Genomic DNA, 17822 nt, shown 5'->3' with positions numbered 1-17822 from the left:
TGCCTTTCTCCTGGACACTTAGAGAGTCTGTGAGGGGATTAAAGATTTGCGGACATCCTCTTGATTTACCATTTCCTCTTCAGCAGATGTAAGAAAAAGTTGGCAGCAGGTGGGCCAGGCCTGGTCAGCAATCAGGTCTAGATTCTGACAGTCATGAGGACCTCCCACCCTCACTGGTTCTACGCCTCAGGCTAACTGTGGATGGCGAAGCTGTGCACTTCTTTTCTTGCCATTGTTTCTTTCACCCACCGCATGAGTCCTGAGTGACCATGACACTGTGTCCTCATCTGGCAGTGTGTGCCTGAACTGTGACCTCTAAAATTATTACACAGTTGAATTAAGTCCCTAATGTAATACCACGAGACAAGGAAACTCATTTAAAAAGAAAAGTTTTGGGGACCTGTAGTTCTTGATATCTAGTCAGATTACAAAGAAAGGTTCCAGACTTTTAGCCAGCTCCTTACTGTATGTAATAATAGCCTGACTCTAGCCATCTCCCTCAGAGGAAAGGCTCTCTCCCTCCTGGCATTTAAGAAACCATCCTTGAAGGATAAGTGTTTGATCAGGAAACAAGCATGTTAAGGGCAAAGCCAGCAATTCCTTGACACAAGCATTTAAACGCTGGGTGTAAATTGTCAGAGCATTTTCCTTTCATCCCTTTCCCGAGGAAGTCTGCGGGCAGAGTGAGAATGTATTGAAATGCAGCTACATAGCTGGGACAGGCACAAAACAAGGAGTAGAAATGACAGAAGAAGGCCAATCAATGGCACCCTGTGCCTACAGATAAATGATAAAGGTCACTTTTGGTTCATTTATTGAATTCATAGGGTTACAAAAATCTGGACTGTCAGGAGTTAGGTGCTGACCTAATTTTTTTTGCAGTTAATAATCACCACAGATCTTGCAGACTTGGCTAAGCAGTTAATGTTGATTATTTATTAGAAGTTCCTTCTAATGCTCTCCCAACTCAAGTCTTAGTCATAGGCTCAAGGCCTTTCTCCTAATACACCTGATCATGCGTCATCCCTTAGACAATTTCCCAGCCTGATCTTCTTTTTATACTTAATAGACACTGATTCTTAGAGTACTAAAACTCCACAAAACTGTTTGAATGGGGTTGATTGACAAAACTGGATTTATTAGATGTTATTTGCTTTGGTTCTCAGGTGATTGACAAGCAGATACACTGACAGCTTGTAACTTAGTGGTCCTGGATAACCTTGGCTTCTCCTCAGCCTCTGCTGGCTAACTGTATTGGCTGTGTTCTCCAGTGCTGTAACAAACACATGACAAGGAGGGCTCTTTTATTCTGGCTTCTGGTGTGAGGGGACAGTCTACTGTTTCAGGGAGGCCTGAGGCACCTGGTAGCATTGCTTCCAGAGTCAGGAAGCAGAAAGGGACACACACTAATGTTCTGCCCACTTTCTCCTTTGTCTCTTTTATTCTGGCTTCTGGTGTGAGGGGACAGTCTACTGTTTCAGGGAGGCCTGAGGCACCTGGTAGCATTGCTTCCAGAGTCAGGAAGCAGAAAGGGACACACACTAATGTTCTGCCCACTTTCTCCTTTGTCTCCGCCCACCCTCCACCCCCCACCCCCACCCCCCACCCCCCACCCCCCACCCCCCCACCCCCCACCCCCACCCCCCCACCCCCCACCCCCCCACCCCCACCCCCCCCCACCCCCGCGCAGCAGTCTAGGACCCCAGGCCATGGAATGGTGTTGTAGGTCTTCCCACCACAATGAAACTGATCTGGAAACTTCCTCACAGTAGTGCCCAGAGGTTTCTCTACTTGGTGACTTTTGCTCCTTTCAAGTGGGCAGTTCACATGTATCATCACACTGTCTTCTTTCAGGACGGACATTGTCTTGCAGTTAGTTGCTCTTGGCTCTCGGGTAAATAGCTTTAGTCTTCCACTCTACTTACTTGGATTCTGGATGACTTGTGTTTTTCACTCCACAGCAGAGCTTATGACAATGGTCATGCACCAGATCAGAGTTAGGTTTCCATCCTTACAGTATAGATAATTTATGCTAACCACTTACCATCTTTGCAATTGAGTATATTTACTTAGAATTCAGTGCCTTGTCTGTAAGATTCTTTAGTCAACCCTCATAATCTCTAAATTACTATGAGCTCTAAAATGTACAGATTGTTTAAAAACAACCTGTTGTATACCTTTTTAGTTTGACATGAGAAAATTAAAAGTTGATTTGTTTCTGGTTCCATCTGATTAGCAAACAAAAGTTACGTTTCCTACAGATCACATTTTGGAAGTACAGCTAAGAATCTGAAATGTACTGATAGAATACACCCAAGGCGTCTGTTACATTAACTTTTATGGTAAGATACAAACAGATGCCAATCACCTGGATAGGTACCAATGGCAGATTAACACACAATTTTAGCCAAGTTCAACTTGATTAAAACAATGAGTTGATTGGACCTTTTTATACAGCTCCTTACTTTCAGGAGTGTGGGCAACCCCCAAAACAGGTGTTTCATTGCAAAGTTCCAGTCCATCATAGGTGATGGCCTCATAGAAGCTGCATCATGGATTGCCCCTTTTAATTTGCTGTTCACTTCCTATATGCTTTAACAGCTCCCAAGATCAACTGCAGCTTGGGGGAAGGAAAAGTAGCTGTCATTCCAAGAGAGGTCTCCTGAAACTCCTTCTACCCCTTCTGGAGTGTCAATATATCCATTACCTTACCATAAACCTGGCTGAGTCTGCTCTAATTGTTACAGGAAAAAGTTCAAGATAGCATCCCCTGTGACCTAAGGAAAAAGATCAACTCAGGAGTCTCCAACCCAAACGTCAGCTTGCAGCCTAGACAAGTGAGTAGGACAGCAGAGGTATTTTCATCCTGAGAAGCATGCAGGGTGCGTGGGCAGGCATTTGCAGCTCAGCCCTAGCTACAGGTGGTACAGAGGTACTTTCATCCTGAGAAGCATGCAGGGTGTGTGGGCAGGCATTTGCAGCTCAGCCCTAGCTACAGGTGGTTTGATATTATTTGTTAGCATATTTTTTCATCATATTATCCAGAACAGTACCAAATAAGCTCTTTAGAATCTTTAAAATACATTAATTAATGAAGCTGGAAAGGTGACTCATTGGCTCAGGACACCGGATGCTCTTCCAGAGGACCCAGGTTTTAATCCCAGCACCTACACAGCAGCTACCCACTGTCTTTTATTCCAGTTCCAGTGTATCTACTGCCCTCTTCTGTCTTCTACACATTGTGACACACATACATGCAGGCAAAACACCCATGTCCACAAAAAAAAAAAAAAAAAAAACCATAGCAATCAAGAATGTGAGTTATAAATACATTTTGCTTCATAGAAGTGTAAAGTCTGTGAAACTTAGAGATCAGAGGCGGTCCCTAAGCATTGAACAGCCACCGTGATGAGCTCTGATGGCATTTGCAAGTGCCTCTTGCATATTCTGTTGTGTACATTTTTTCAAAATATATATTTTATTATCAACCATTCTGACTTTTTTGTTTGTGAATGTATACTTTATTCAACAATCTGTGGACTTTTGTAGAATAGCCACATTTTCACATGGACTACTTATGAAGTATTGATTTCCTATGTGATTCCAAAAAGAAACAACTTTTACATCAAGTAAGTTTTCCCCATAAAGTCACTTCAAAATCCCTTTTTTAGACAACTGAAAACATTATAAATGCTTTCAGAGGCTTTCCTTTTAAAATCAGTGCATGTACTTACGAAAAATTATTGTAGATACCCCCCTCCCCCCCAGTAATTTTTAATGCCTGTGGTGTGAGCTAGAGATGGATGGTTCACTTGATGCTCTTGCAGAGGAGCTGAGTTCAGTTTCTAGCATCCATGTCAAGCCACTCACAAATGCCTGTACTTCTAGTTCCATTGGATCTACCACCATCTTCTGGCCTCTGCAGATACCTATGCTCACATGGATACATATTACCACACATAAAGGCACATATACACATAATGAAAAATAAAAATAAAATCTTTAGAATATCTATATATCCAAAGTCCTGGTATAGCTTTCCATTCAAATATGGCAAGATAAAACATACATGGTTCTTATCCCATCAAAGGAATAGAAGAAAAGCCAAGCTCAGGATGCTAAAATCACACAGAAAAGAAGGCAGATAGATCATCTACAAGGTTTTAGAAGATGAAAACTAGGTATATAGCCACAGGGAATTTATGTTTTAGTTTTCTTATTTTATTCCTATGGCAGGAGTAATACTTAATCTGGAATTTTCCTCTATCCTTTGCGATGCTTGAATAAAATCACCTAGAGAAAATAAAAGGAATATCTAGGAGAATTCTGCCTTGAGGATATACAAGCACCTTGATGCATAAGCTTCATCAGATAAAACTCTTGAAACAGCGCTGGGGATTATTCTTAACTATCCAATTATTAGAGGGTCCTATGAACCTAATAAATAAAATATTACTTAGTGGTAATAGGCTGTAGATAAGATACAGTTTCAGCAGAAAATGAGAACTAGGTTGGAGTGGAGGGATAATACATCTGATAAGAATGTTTGTTGTGCAATCATAAGGAACAGAGTTTGGATCCTATGTGCTCTCCTGGCCTCCATTGGCACACAGACACACATAAACACACACACACACACACACACACACACACACACACACACACACTCCAACTACTTAATCAGCAAGTGTTTTGCTCACAGAGACTCCTTTAGTGTCTGACTAGTACAAAATGACTAGGGACCTTTGATTTTCCTTCTTTCTCTGTGGGACAAAACAACAGCTATTCAAATGTGACACCCATTGTGAGAGATTTTTGAATAATCTTATGCTAACTTCACAGCCATTCCTGCAGTCATCCAAACACACACACACATGCATACAACCCATGTCACACACATGAATGAAAGAAGAATCATGGTTAACTTTAAAATGTATACATTTGTACTAATACATAAGTGTATATGTTACATACACAGACACATATATTCTTTACACACGAGATTAGTCATAGTAATCTTAAAACTGTGCATGTGCACTAATTCACATATGACCATGTGATATACAAGCACACCATGCTTTTCACACTTAATATCATGAGAATTTTTTTGGAGCAAAATCCCTTCTGGCTATTAAAGAAGCCTCTGGTCACTCTTAGTTTCCCTCCCAAACTTAAGACCAAGAACTTCACTTGGGAAGATAAGATTGATTTACAGGCATCACAACTGAGTTGAGAAGACACTTTTGTGTTGGGTTGAGGCCTTGTGAGTTTTTCTCTATCCACTTTGGCTTGTCCATTGGTGCCATGCTTGTTTAGCTCATGTTTGGGCAGTCATATTCGTGAGACTTTATGGGTTCATCTTCTGGCATTACTAGCATACACAATCTCACAGCTAACTCCCAATCCTTTGCCTCAACCCCCACAAAGAACTGCAGGTATCTGCAGAGAGCTGGGAACAGCAGAAACAGGCTTCCCAAGGAAAAACAAAGCAATTGGTTGTGCAGTGCCAAACAGCCGTGAAAACATACATAAGTAATATTATATGAATTTAATAGATTATATTTATGAATAGGTATATATATGAAATAAAAGCTAATGAAAAAGAGGCCATAAGTTTGAAGGAAAGTGAGCAGGGGTATATGGGAGGGCTTGAAGGGATGAAAGGGAAAGGACAAATTATAATTGTATTATAGTTTCAAAATTTAGAAAAAATGCTTTTGACAATGTTTTTCTCCATAAAAAGTAGAAATTTACCAAATCTCTCCCTTTTCAAAGGTAGAGTGAGCTACCTGAGGGAGCGAGTGGTGTGTATTCCATATTTGTGAGTGTTCCTGTGTGTTAGGAAAGACATGTTTCAGAAGTAAACTTACTAGCTTTCAGCAGGATACAGGTGTTCTCACTTTGCTCTCATATTTAAGGTTTGGGGAGGTTTTAATTATAGGAATGAGTAAAATGTGTTGATTTCAATATGGTCTTCCACATGTGTAACTGATAATCATAAAAAATTACATTTGATGGTGTGACTCAGCGGGTAAAGAACCTGCCATCAAGCTCATGATCTGAGTTGGATCCCTGAAACCCATATGGGAAGAAAGTACTGACTTCCAACTCCTGAAAGTTGTTCTCTGAATATCACATGTGCTCTGTGGCATGTGCAGAATCACACACACACACACACACACACACACACACACACACTTGCTCTTGTACACTGTAAAGATTTGTCACTTGAATTGGTTTAATAAAACATTGATTGGCCAGTAGCCAGGCAGGGAGTATAGGTGGGACAAGCAGACTAGGAGAATGCTGGGAAGAGGAAGGGCATTGTCAGGAGTCACCAGCCAGCTGCAGACAAAGTAAGATGAGAATGCCTTACTGAGAAAAGCTACCAAGCCATGTGGCTAAACATAGAATTACAGGTTAACTTTAAGTATAAGAGTTAGGTAATAACAAATCTGAGCTAATGGCTGGACATTAATAAGTAATATTAATCCTCTGAGTCAATTATTTGGGAACAGGCAGGCAGGAGAGAAACTTTGGGAGTCCAACTTCAACTTGTAGGGCACGAATTCATGAAAAAGCCACTTTCCTGTGGCTTTGCAACCACTGGCAAAGGTTTTGGGCTCAAAAATCCCTGGGAATTAGCCACTTTTGCACATTCCCCCATATAGATGGCTGGCTCTTTGGCTTCTTCTCTCTCACTGGGTTGTGGGCTTTCCCTGGATACTCCTTCTTGGGCTACTGTCAAACTAGGCAGCTGCCTTGAAAACCTGCTCAGGCTTCTACTGTTCTACACAGAAGCAGTCAACCTCACATCTGAATCATCATTTTTGGCAGATTTGTTGAAATGATTGGAAATTCTTAAAGGGAGAAATTAGAAGAGAGAATTTTTTCCCACATTAAAAAATAGGAAACACTATTACAACAGAAAGAGTTAGGTCTCTGATAATATGCTAGATGGTTTGAAAATGGAGCAACTAAATGGGAAAATTGATTTAGATGGGATTTACATAATTTCAATTATAAATATTATTTGTTTGATCATTTTTGTTTTATCATTAAAAGAGTTGGTTAATATGAATGCTAACCTAAAAGTTTCAGAAAAACTTATTAAAAGAGATTATAGAGATATTCAGACCCAAACACAGGAGTTTAAAGGGACACAAATTTCAGTATTGTATTTTAATGATTACAGATACACAATAAAATAGATTCAGATGGAAAAAAAACTCTAAATGGGTTACAGAGTGTTTAAAAATATTGTAGGCTTGGGAGCAAAAAGAAAAAGAGTAGAGAAAGTCCTTAAAAGAATAGACTAATTAAAAAGCCACATAAAGATGGAAAATACACAAAGAGTCTGCAGACTGTATATTATTATGCTTTCTTTGCAATTTTTGGACTATTAATGTGCTAACTTCAGAGAGACATTAGGGGCTACTAAGTTATATTTATATATATTAAAGGTATCTTAACTTCAAAATTTGGGTCTAAGGATATGCTGCTTGGGAAAAGAAGTTCTGCTTTTGTTTCCAAAGAAGATGAGGAGGTGTAGATTCCTTCCAGGTTAATATTTCTATCAAGGAAGATCCCATGAAAAATCTCCAATGGGAACAGATGGCTCAGATGATCCAACATTTCAGAGAGCCTCTGTTTCAGTTTCCACTGAGTTCTACATCCAAAAAGGCTTCAAGGCTGTTAACTTAGATGATTCAGCCTCACAGAATACTCCAGTCAGTACTTCACCATAATCCTAACTTTTCCTTGGGTCCCCATAACATTACCAGCACCCCCAGTCAGCAGGAAGTAGTCTAAAGAACTATGCCCACATTCCCAAAAATAAATTATGTAGCCAGGAGGAGAAGCCAAGCAGAGAGACAAGGAGAAGAAAACAGAGTTAGAGGAGACACTGAGAGCACCCAGGGAAGCAAAATGCAATGCAATACAGGTAAAGCCATGAGACACATGGTGATAAATAGATTAATAGAAATGGGTTAATTTAAGATGTAAGAGCTAGCTAGCAAGAAGCCTGAGCTATAGACATCCGTAGGACCTTTGGCAGTAACATGGATCATGGACATTGACACAGACCCCTGCTGTTACATGGCCACAGACCTAGACATGGCCCTCAGTGGCAGCACAGGCTGGAACTTCACCATGGCCTCAAGTGGTTTCACAGGCTACTCCCATCAGGCTGTTCCTCTTCAACCTCACATCTCCATATCTGCCTCTCTTCATAGTGCTCAAGCTGTTCCTGCTGCAGGCTGGCAGGACACAGGAAAACTTCTACCTACAACGGTACTCATACATGTACACTAATAAATCAATGAATAAACATAATAATCACCTTAAATGAAGAAGTGTAAAGATACAGGCAAATGGACAGAAAAGAGGAAAAGCAAAGGTCACTAGAAGTATTTTTTAGTTGATCTGGCAATCTCAAGATTCAGATATTTCTTCCCTTTAAGAAAAAGCTGGGAAGGAGAATCAAGATGGCCTTGATGACTGTAGCGGCCTGGGCATCATTCTCTGGGCTCCTAGGCTGTGGTAGCTGAAGCTTCAACTAGGGCCCCAATCTCCCCCAAGAGTGAGCACTGTGGCACCTCTCCTCTAGCCCAGTGTGTCTGGAGCAAGAGAGGATGCAGCAGAGAGAAGAGGCTTTGAGGATTGCTGAGGGAAGGAGAGAGTGGTTGTGCCTGCCAGACACCATGGCTGGGGTCCGGGAAACACCCAGACAACACAGCTGCTCATCATTGGCCTAGCTGATAATCTCTCTAGTTGTTTGTGGGGGCAATCCAACCATGATATTGCATGACTCTATGTTTAATTACAACTTTACCATGCCATGTTTAACTTTGGCCAGACAATTATGTCTCTGGATGTCTGTGGTCAGGACTGCCTCCTAGGACCACATTGACTACACAGAGTTGGCTCAACTTCTCATTGGGGGCAACACCTGGGAGAGCAGGTCCCATAACTTCCAAGGTAGGGCAGCACAGTAGAGATGGCCTGGGTGTTGGGGGCACAGGTAAGCTGGTTCTGAGGGCATGAGAGCATGAGAACTGTCCCTGCCCTTCATCTGCCCTGAGGTGATATGGTGAGGGAGAGATGCCCTCCCTCCCCAATTTTCCCTTGCCACCTGAGGCAAGTAGGAGAGTTGGCCTTGGGGGCATTAGAAAAAGTAGGAGAACTAGCCCTTTACCTTCACCAGCTGCAACACTCAGGAGAGTAGGCCCTGCACCTTGCTTCAGCAGCATAGTAAGTAGATCTGGCCTTGGTGATGTGGGTACAGATGAACTGGCCCTAAGGGCATAAGAGAAGGAGAATTTTCCATGCCCTTTGCTGCCTGTGGGATTGGGTGAGCTAGCTAGGCCAGTGCTGGAGAGCTTGCCCTGGCAGCAAGGATTCTGAAGAGCTGGAAGGCTGACCAACTCAGCTACTACCCAGGTCCAGATCCAGGACTATGAGTTGGCCCACTGCAACAGCCCATCTGTGAACTGCTGGAGCACATGAAGGGACTGGTCCTGTATATCCAAAACTGCAGGATCTCCATGATATAGAGAAGCAACAAGATATCTGTGAGGAGTCTCTGTGATGATCCAGTAGCAGAAGCCAGAGACCTAGAACAAGACCAATGACTCATTGCAAAGAACAAGTAAAAATGTATGGACTAAAGTGTTTATACTGTGTGATTCACTGTGACACACAACAGCTTCCATGACAATATTTTTTATTTAATTTTATTTTGGGGGGGTAGGTTGCAAGGACAGAGAGCAAATACAAAGGGACAACGGGGCATGAGTTGGATTGGCATGCATAATGCCATACACAAGGAATCAATAAACAGAAAAACAGCTAAATAGATGTGAGTCATAAAAGTCAATAAGTCATTATTAAGCATGAGGAGGCTTCTGGGACAGTGCTTTCCCAATATGAGTATCTCAAGACCTGTCAACATTCAGAAGGTGTCAGGATTTCATACTAATGGTAGCTCAGCATTCAAAGTCATAACAAAAGTAGACAAAGTTTGAGCACCTTGTGTCCTCAGCAAAACTTTCATGCTGAAGGAGCCATGAAGAAAAAAGACCTGGAGCTGAAAGTCCACTGGACTCCCATTTTATCTGCAACACATGTACAAATGCCTCCTTTCTAGATTCTTAAATACTCTCCAAAAGTTTGCTGCAGTCTCTCCTGAGCCAATGTTTGGGATGAAGGAAGGAAGGAAGAAAGAAAGGAAGGAAGAAAGAAAGAAAGAAGGAAGGAAAATTTCCCATATTCCAAAATGCATTTTACAACCACTCTCATCTAAATAGAATCCAGTCCAGGGCCATATATTCCAAATTAAGTTATTACTTTCCCTCAGATGTTCTTACCTAGCAAGCAACTTTCACAAACTCTCCCTAATCCCTTTATCCCCCCAGCCTTTTTGTCTATGAGACATAGCTTCACTATGCAGCTTAGACTAGCTTCAAACTTGGGACCTTACTGCTTCCACCTCAGGAGCGCTAGGATTTCAAGTATGCGCAGCCACACCCAGCTCCAAGAATTTGCTAACACACAATTTTTAGGGATCATAGGTTTGGATCACAAAGCAAGCAAAGTTCATTCAGAACAGCTGTGTCTAGTGTTTTACAATTAACAGGCCCTATGCCTGTGTCCAGCTGTGCACTACCTTTGTTTAGTATTATTCCTGACTCATATTGTCATCTAGGAAGACACACTGTCCTTAACAAGCTGGGTAGAATCTTTAAACTAGAGTGCATTTATATTTGTTTATGCTTTTCTTTTTTAGTGGAAAAGTGAAGGAGTCTACTGAACAGCAGGGAAAGGGAAGAGAAAGACTAGAGAGAAGGGCAAAGATGTCATGACTTAGACTGGATCAATGATCACCAGAGCTGTCTATCATGAGTCCCAAGGATGGGCTGTGTGTTGTTCTGATTTTGTTTGGGGACTTTCAGGACTTTGCAAAGGTGAGGGTACAGTAGCCATAAGCTAATCATCACAATGTTGCTTGATAGCTATATGGTTGTTCTAGCAACCAGGGTGTCTTCAGCTGTGATGTCACCAAGCATCAAATGGGAACCTATAGGGCTGTCAAGATGCAACCCTGACAACCTGGCTAGGGGCTAAATAACTCCTGGTCTCAATAGGACAAGGGGGAGGTCAGGGCTGCAGGAATGTCTCTTGGATGTTTGTGGAATCTTCTGAGGCACAGTTGGATGTCAGAGGTGGAGTCCAGGCCACCAAGCAAAACACATAGCTGTGGAGAGGTCAGAAGGGCAAGCAGGCAGCTGGCCTGCAGGCCACAGACCCCAGGCAGCAGGGAGGCAAGCAGCCAGATGGTTCATCAAAAGCTTCTATGAGAAGAACCCCAGATAAAGTGTTTTGTGATCACATCACTTTTCTTCTTTCTGTGCAAATACTTATAGTGAATCAAAGGAAATTTGTCTCCACATCCATATGTGTCAAATTTAGCAAGTATCTTGAAATTTTCAGGGTGTTGAGTCAGTTGAAGAAATTGTGCATATGCCTTGACTAAAAAGAATATGAATTTACTCCATGTAGACTATATGGTTCCTGTATTTTAAGAACTGATATGTCCTTGAGATTTTATTTTACTGATATAAGATTTTTTATTTGTTTTAAACAAAAATGAAAACAAACAAACAAAAAATAGATTTTCACATTATCTGGGAAACCTTTAGCAAGGCTATTCTATACTTAAGCTATTCTTCTCCAGTGTCTATGGGAGACTGACTTCAGAACCCTTCTAGATACCAACATTTAGAGATATACAAGCCCTTGTATAAAATGATATAGCACTTCCAGAGACAGTGAAATGGCTCATGAAGAAAGGCCTTTAGCTGATCACCTAAGTTCCATACTCAGGACCCATGTGAGAGAAGATAAACAACTTCAGAAATGCCTCACATGATCTCCTCTTCTGTTCCTGGCTGCCTATGTACAATATAATAATTAGATAAATAGAATAAGTAGATGTAATAAAGTCTTCAACAATACAGTACTTGCATGCAGTGTGTGCATACCTTCCCAGACTGGGGAGTGAATCATCCTTAACTAACACAATGTCGACGAGAAGCTGTTATACTGCACTAGGGAATCACACACAAGAAGATATCCCCATACATAAATCACACTGTGGTGCTATTGTGTTCCCCAAAATATTGTGTACCCTAATAAACTTATCTGGCTTCAAAGAACAGACCAGCCACCAGATATAGAGGCCAGAAAATTGTGGGGCACACACTCTTTTAATCCTATCACTTGGGAGGCAGAGATCCATCCGGATCTCTGTGAGTTTAAAGTCACACTGGAAACAGCCAGGCATGATGACTCATGCCTTTAATCCCAGGAAGTGAGCCTTTAATCACAAAAAGCAGAAAGGTATATAAGGCGTGAGTACCGGGAACTAGAGCCTGGTTAAGATTTTGGCCTGGTTAAGCTTTCAGGCTTTCAAGAAGCAGTTCAGCTGAGATCCATTTGGATGAGGACTCAGAGGCTTCCAGTCTAAGAACACAGGATCAGCTGAGGAACTGGCAAGGTGAGGTGGCTGTGGCTTGTTCTGCTTCTCTGATCTTCCAGCATTCACCCTAATACCTGGCTCAGGGTTTGTTTTTACTAATAAGACCATTTAAGATTCTTGCTACATCACACAAATGTCATTTGTTTAAAAAGCGATTAGGATATTGATGGTTGGTTTGAAAAATATGAACCTGTAAATACCAAGGGCTTGTACTTGAATATGAACTTTCCTTAAAATTTCAATAAATAAATTTTCTCCTGGTTATTCACACCATCACTTCCACACCTGTTAGTGACTTTTAAATCACTCATTTGTGTATTTCATCACAATTTCCCCTATATGTTGTGCTCTATGTTTTCAACAATTTTTTAATTAATCAATATTTAGTTTAGCAATGGTACAGTACAATTTTGCTTTAGAGTATGCTTAAATTCATAGGTCTTTCAAAAACTGTATCTATTCTATCACCAATAAATAACGTGCAGGTATGCCATATGACCTTAAAAAGGAAGCACTGTGTCACCTATTTAGGAGGGCAGAAGCGATCCTGTCACCAGAAGTCACTGTGTGACAGAAGGGAAGAATAACAAGTTGTCGCTAAGATAGAAGTGACTCCACAAATAATGTAGATTGTTTTGGAAGGATTTGATATGAACTAGTTTTTATTAGAAATATGTTTTTGGCATCAAGACATTATCTTAGTATTAGAAAAGTATTGAGAAAGAAAACTTAATAAATAAAAGTTACCACAAGCTCACAAATCAATGTTTACATTTCATGTGAAGTCATCATGAGTCAATATCTTTTCAAGTGAAAAGATACTAGGTGCTTTCCCACAAGATTGTGTATAATTTGAGTGCTAACTTTATTGGTGAAATACTTTCAAATTTTATTTTTCCATATGAATAACATGGGCACAACTTGATAAAATGAGTCATTCTGCTATTATTTTTAAAATATTTAAGTGTGTGTGTGTGTGTATGTGTGTATGTGTGTGTGTGTGTGTGTGTGTGTGTGTGTGTGTAGGGATCAAAGGACAATTTTGTGGAGTTTATTCACTCCTTCCATCCGTCTGTGGATTTGGGAATAGAATTTAGCTGCCAGGCTTGTATGTCAATGACTTTTATACCCTTTGAGACATCTGACTGATCCAGCAATTTCTATTAAGTTAGGGGTGAGTTGTGGGGCAAAGAGTAAAATGAGTAGGAAACCATTGACTTGTAATAAGCAAAGTGTCTTAGAATATGTTCATCGATGAAAGATTCCCATGCCCCTATATTGGGTTTCTCTGCTGATGCAATAAATCAGATCAGGCCAAATTAAAGTCCAGGTTTTAATCTGAGCAGAGCATTCCAAGGTAGTCTCAGAGGGTAGAGGGGAAACCACAAGCCTGCTCCAGAGGATGGGGTCTTAAATACCTCCCCGCCCCAGGAGCTGCTGCTTGATGCACTGAGGGTGGGGTTTGGAATAGGATCCCCCAGCTAAGCTAGAGATCCCCAACAATCAGTCTGAAAAGAATAAACCACTGTGCTGTCTGAGGCTGTCAGTCAAAGCTCATAGACATGAGGTTCCAGGTCTTTCTAGAAGCCTCTAATTGTAGCTGATCACTTGCTAGTTAATAGAGGATCAGAAAATGCACATGAGAAAGAGAACAGTTTCTGCAGAATTAATTGTGGGATATCACTAAATAAATAGTGTTTGCAACACCAGCCAACCAGCAAGGGGAGGGAGAAAAAGCATTCTATGTTAGTGCAAATGTCTAGTGTTCCCACATTTATGAGAGCTGTAACAAAACAGAGAAGTGTGGGATTTACAAAGGAAGAGTTATTTTTGTGTGTTTGTGCATGTGCTTGCTTCTCTCTCTCTCTCTCTCTCTCTCTCTCTCTCTCTCTCTCTCTCTCTCTCTCTCATCCTCTCATCACATGCCTTTGTGTATATGTAGGTAGATGAGAAAGATGTGTGTGTGTGTGTGTGTGTGTGTGTGTGTGTACATGGTATGTGTTTGTGTGTGTATGTGATGTATGATGTCTGTGTGATCTATATGTATGTCTATGTGTGTGATGTATGAAGTTTGTTTATATATGTGTATATGTGTATATAATGTATGTATGTGTGGTGGATATGTGAACGAGGTGTGTGTATGTGTACAGTATGAGTGTGATGTAAGATGGTGTACATGGTGTAAGATGTGTGCAGTGTATGTGTGGTGTATCATATGTGCATATGATGTATATAGTATGTGATGTGTGGCATGCTTGATTTGTATGTGGTATGGAGTGTGTGTATGTGGTATGTGGATAGATTTGATGACTTATATAAGTTGTCTGCTACTGCAGATTCCTTTATCTTCATTTATCTCATTATTTTAGGAAACAAACTACTTAATTTAAATCACCATCACCTCCACTTATGCTGTGGCCAATTTAGTTCATAACCAATACAACTGTGTCATGAGCACCATGCATGCCCACAGTAGATGGTTAGCCATGACACTACCACCACTGGATATCAGATGATGACTTTACTATCCAAACTTAATAGATGCTTATTTAAACATTTGCTTCTGATTACTGCAGTAATTAAAATTTTAAAACATGATTTATACTTTTAAAACCACAGCTCTTTAAAATTTATGTTTTGAAAAGTACTATTTATTAATTTACAAATGTATGTCTTTGGCTCCTATTAGAATATCTGTTTTACTTATTAATTTACAAAGGTTCTTTGTAAATTAAAGCTATTAATCTTTGATTGTGGAGGCTATTAATCTCTGATCCGCTGTGTGTATCTTGAATATGACTTATTTGCTTTGTAATCCATTACTTACTGGTTATGGCAAATTTTAGTCTAAGTTTATCTTTTTACATAAACATAATATTTTGCCATGTGTTTTTTTTAAATTATATTCCAGTGCACAAAAACTATGTAAAGTATTTCCTAACTGAGAAACCAAATTTGACATTTCTTTCCAGCAGTTGTTTCATGGCACAGTATTCCATCTAAATCTTTAATTTTGCTAAAACCCATTTTCATAGGTGTAAATTATTCAGTGTAATATTTATTCTATAGCAAGATATTCATTTCCATATCATTTATCTACTTACTTTTTTCTCACCCACATTTAACCATTTCAATTATTACTTCATGTTTCTTAAACAAAAAATTAACAGTATTATACATCTCTACTATGTTTCAGAATTTTATGCATTGTGATTAAACTCACATCCCATCCACAAGAAAAAAAATAGCAATTCAGCTTAGAAAGAGGCAAATATTTTATGGCAAACTTTCATGATTAGAATCAAGGAAGGACTGCATCTCTGAGCATTCTTCTTTTTTATTTTTTTCCTGTGTGCATATGTACATGAAAGTGCATGTGAGTATATGTGCATGTATGTGCACGTGTGTGGAAGCCAGAGGACATCCTCAGGGGACATCACCATTTTTGGTTATTGTCTTCTGTGATGGGGTCTCTCACTTGACCTGGAGCTCACCGATTCTGCTGAGCTGACTGACCAAGGCTCCTGTCCTCCTATCCTGGGGTTATAAGCACACAGCATCACACCTGGTGTTTGTAATGTGGATTCTGAAGATAAAGCCAGGCCCTTGTGCTTGCAAGACAAGCGCATCACCAGCAGAACTATCTCTCAGCCTTTCTTTCTTCTCTTTCTTTTCCTGTACAAGGACATATTATTAAAAAAAAAAACTTTTATATTCTTCATTGTACAGGATTTTCTGGAAACTGCATATCCATCAGCCAGAAGGTTCTGGTTCAATGAGTGCTGGACAGGAACAATGTTACTGGTTGAATTGGAAGGCAATAGCTTCCCTTTGTTAGAACTTACTGCTTTTTTGACTACTACCCAATTCCACTCAGGTTTCCAGAAGGCCCAATGTCCTGCTTCCTTCTGGAGACCTTGCCACAGCTCACCCATGTCCTTGTTCCATTTGCAGGACCCACTGTAGACACCCTGATGCTAAGTGCCACCTATGCTAAGTGCCACCTTGCCGGGAATCATGTTGCCCAGAAAGGGGATTGAGCTCTGTCAACAGAAGACCTTCTACCCACTCAGATTCTCAAGCAAGACAAAGGAACCTGCCAGACACCAAGTCACAGTACCGGGTCAGAGAACACTTCTGTGTGGCGATGCAATATTATAAAGATATCGCTTACAATCTAAGAGACTGGGACCTTTGCTGGGCCTCGCAGACAAAGTTAATAATACAGAATGAGTTCACTTGAGACTGCTAGCCTACTGTGCACTCAAATTGTTTGTTTAATGTGCTTTTAAGAAAACAATATAACAACCAACCTTACTTGCCCTGGACTTCCCATATAATTAACTTTTACAGCCTAAACTAATGCACAGCTGCAACCTTATGTTGTGCACTCTTCCTGGCCCCGGCTTTTCTTTTTATTGAAAAGAGATTTTTTCATATTTAAAGAATATATTTTTGCTTTTTAAAAATATTTTTATTTTATAATTAACTTAATTTCATATATCAGCCACAGATTCCCTCGTCCTCCCTCCTCCCTCCTCCCTCCCAACCCACCCCACATTTCCACCTCTTCCAAGGCAAGGTCTCCCCTGGGGGGTCAGTCCACCCTGGTAGACTCAGCCAAGGCAGGTCCAGTCCACTCCTCCCTACATCAAGGCTGAGTAAAGTGTCCCAGCATAGGCCTCAGGCTCCAAAGAGCCAGCCCATGCACTAAGGACAGGTCCCATCTCCACTTCATGGGGTCCTCCAAAACAGTTCAAGCTATTAAACTGTCTCATTTATCCAGAGGGCCTGATCTAGTTCCACGGGGGCTCCTCAGCTGTTAGTCCACAGTTCATGTATTTCTACTAGTTTGGCTATTTGTCCCTGTGCTTTTTCCAATCATGGTCCCAATATCTCTTGCTCATACAACCCCTCCTCTCGTGCCAATTGGACTCATCCATTTCCATCAGACAATTGGACTCATCCATTTCCATCAGACACTGGATGAGAGTTCTATCATGACAGTTAGGGTGTTTGGCCATCTGATCACCAGAACAGGTCAGCTCAAGCACTCTCTCAAGCATTGCCAGTAGTCTACAGTGGAGGTATCTTTGTGGATTTCTGGGGACATTTCTAGTACTCTGCTTCTTCCTGTTTTCCCTGGGTCTTCATTCATCTTGGTTATCTTCCTCTCCATTCTCCCACTCTGCTCCTGATCCAGCTGGGACCTCCTGCTCCCCTAAGCTCTCTTTCCCCTGACCCTTGTCCTCCATTACCACCCCCACCCCCAGTTTGCTCA

The sequence above is a fragment of the Onychomys torridus genome, chromosome 11 (assembly GCF_903995425.1).
Source record: "Onychomys torridus chromosome 11, mOncTor1.1, whole genome shotgun sequence".
NCBI classification, from domain to species: domain Eukaryota; kingdom Metazoa; phylum Chordata; class Mammalia; order Rodentia; family Cricetidae; genus Onychomys; species Onychomys torridus.
The sequence above is the reverse complement of the archived record's forward strand: the minus strand, read 5'-3'. Positions refer to the sequence as shown.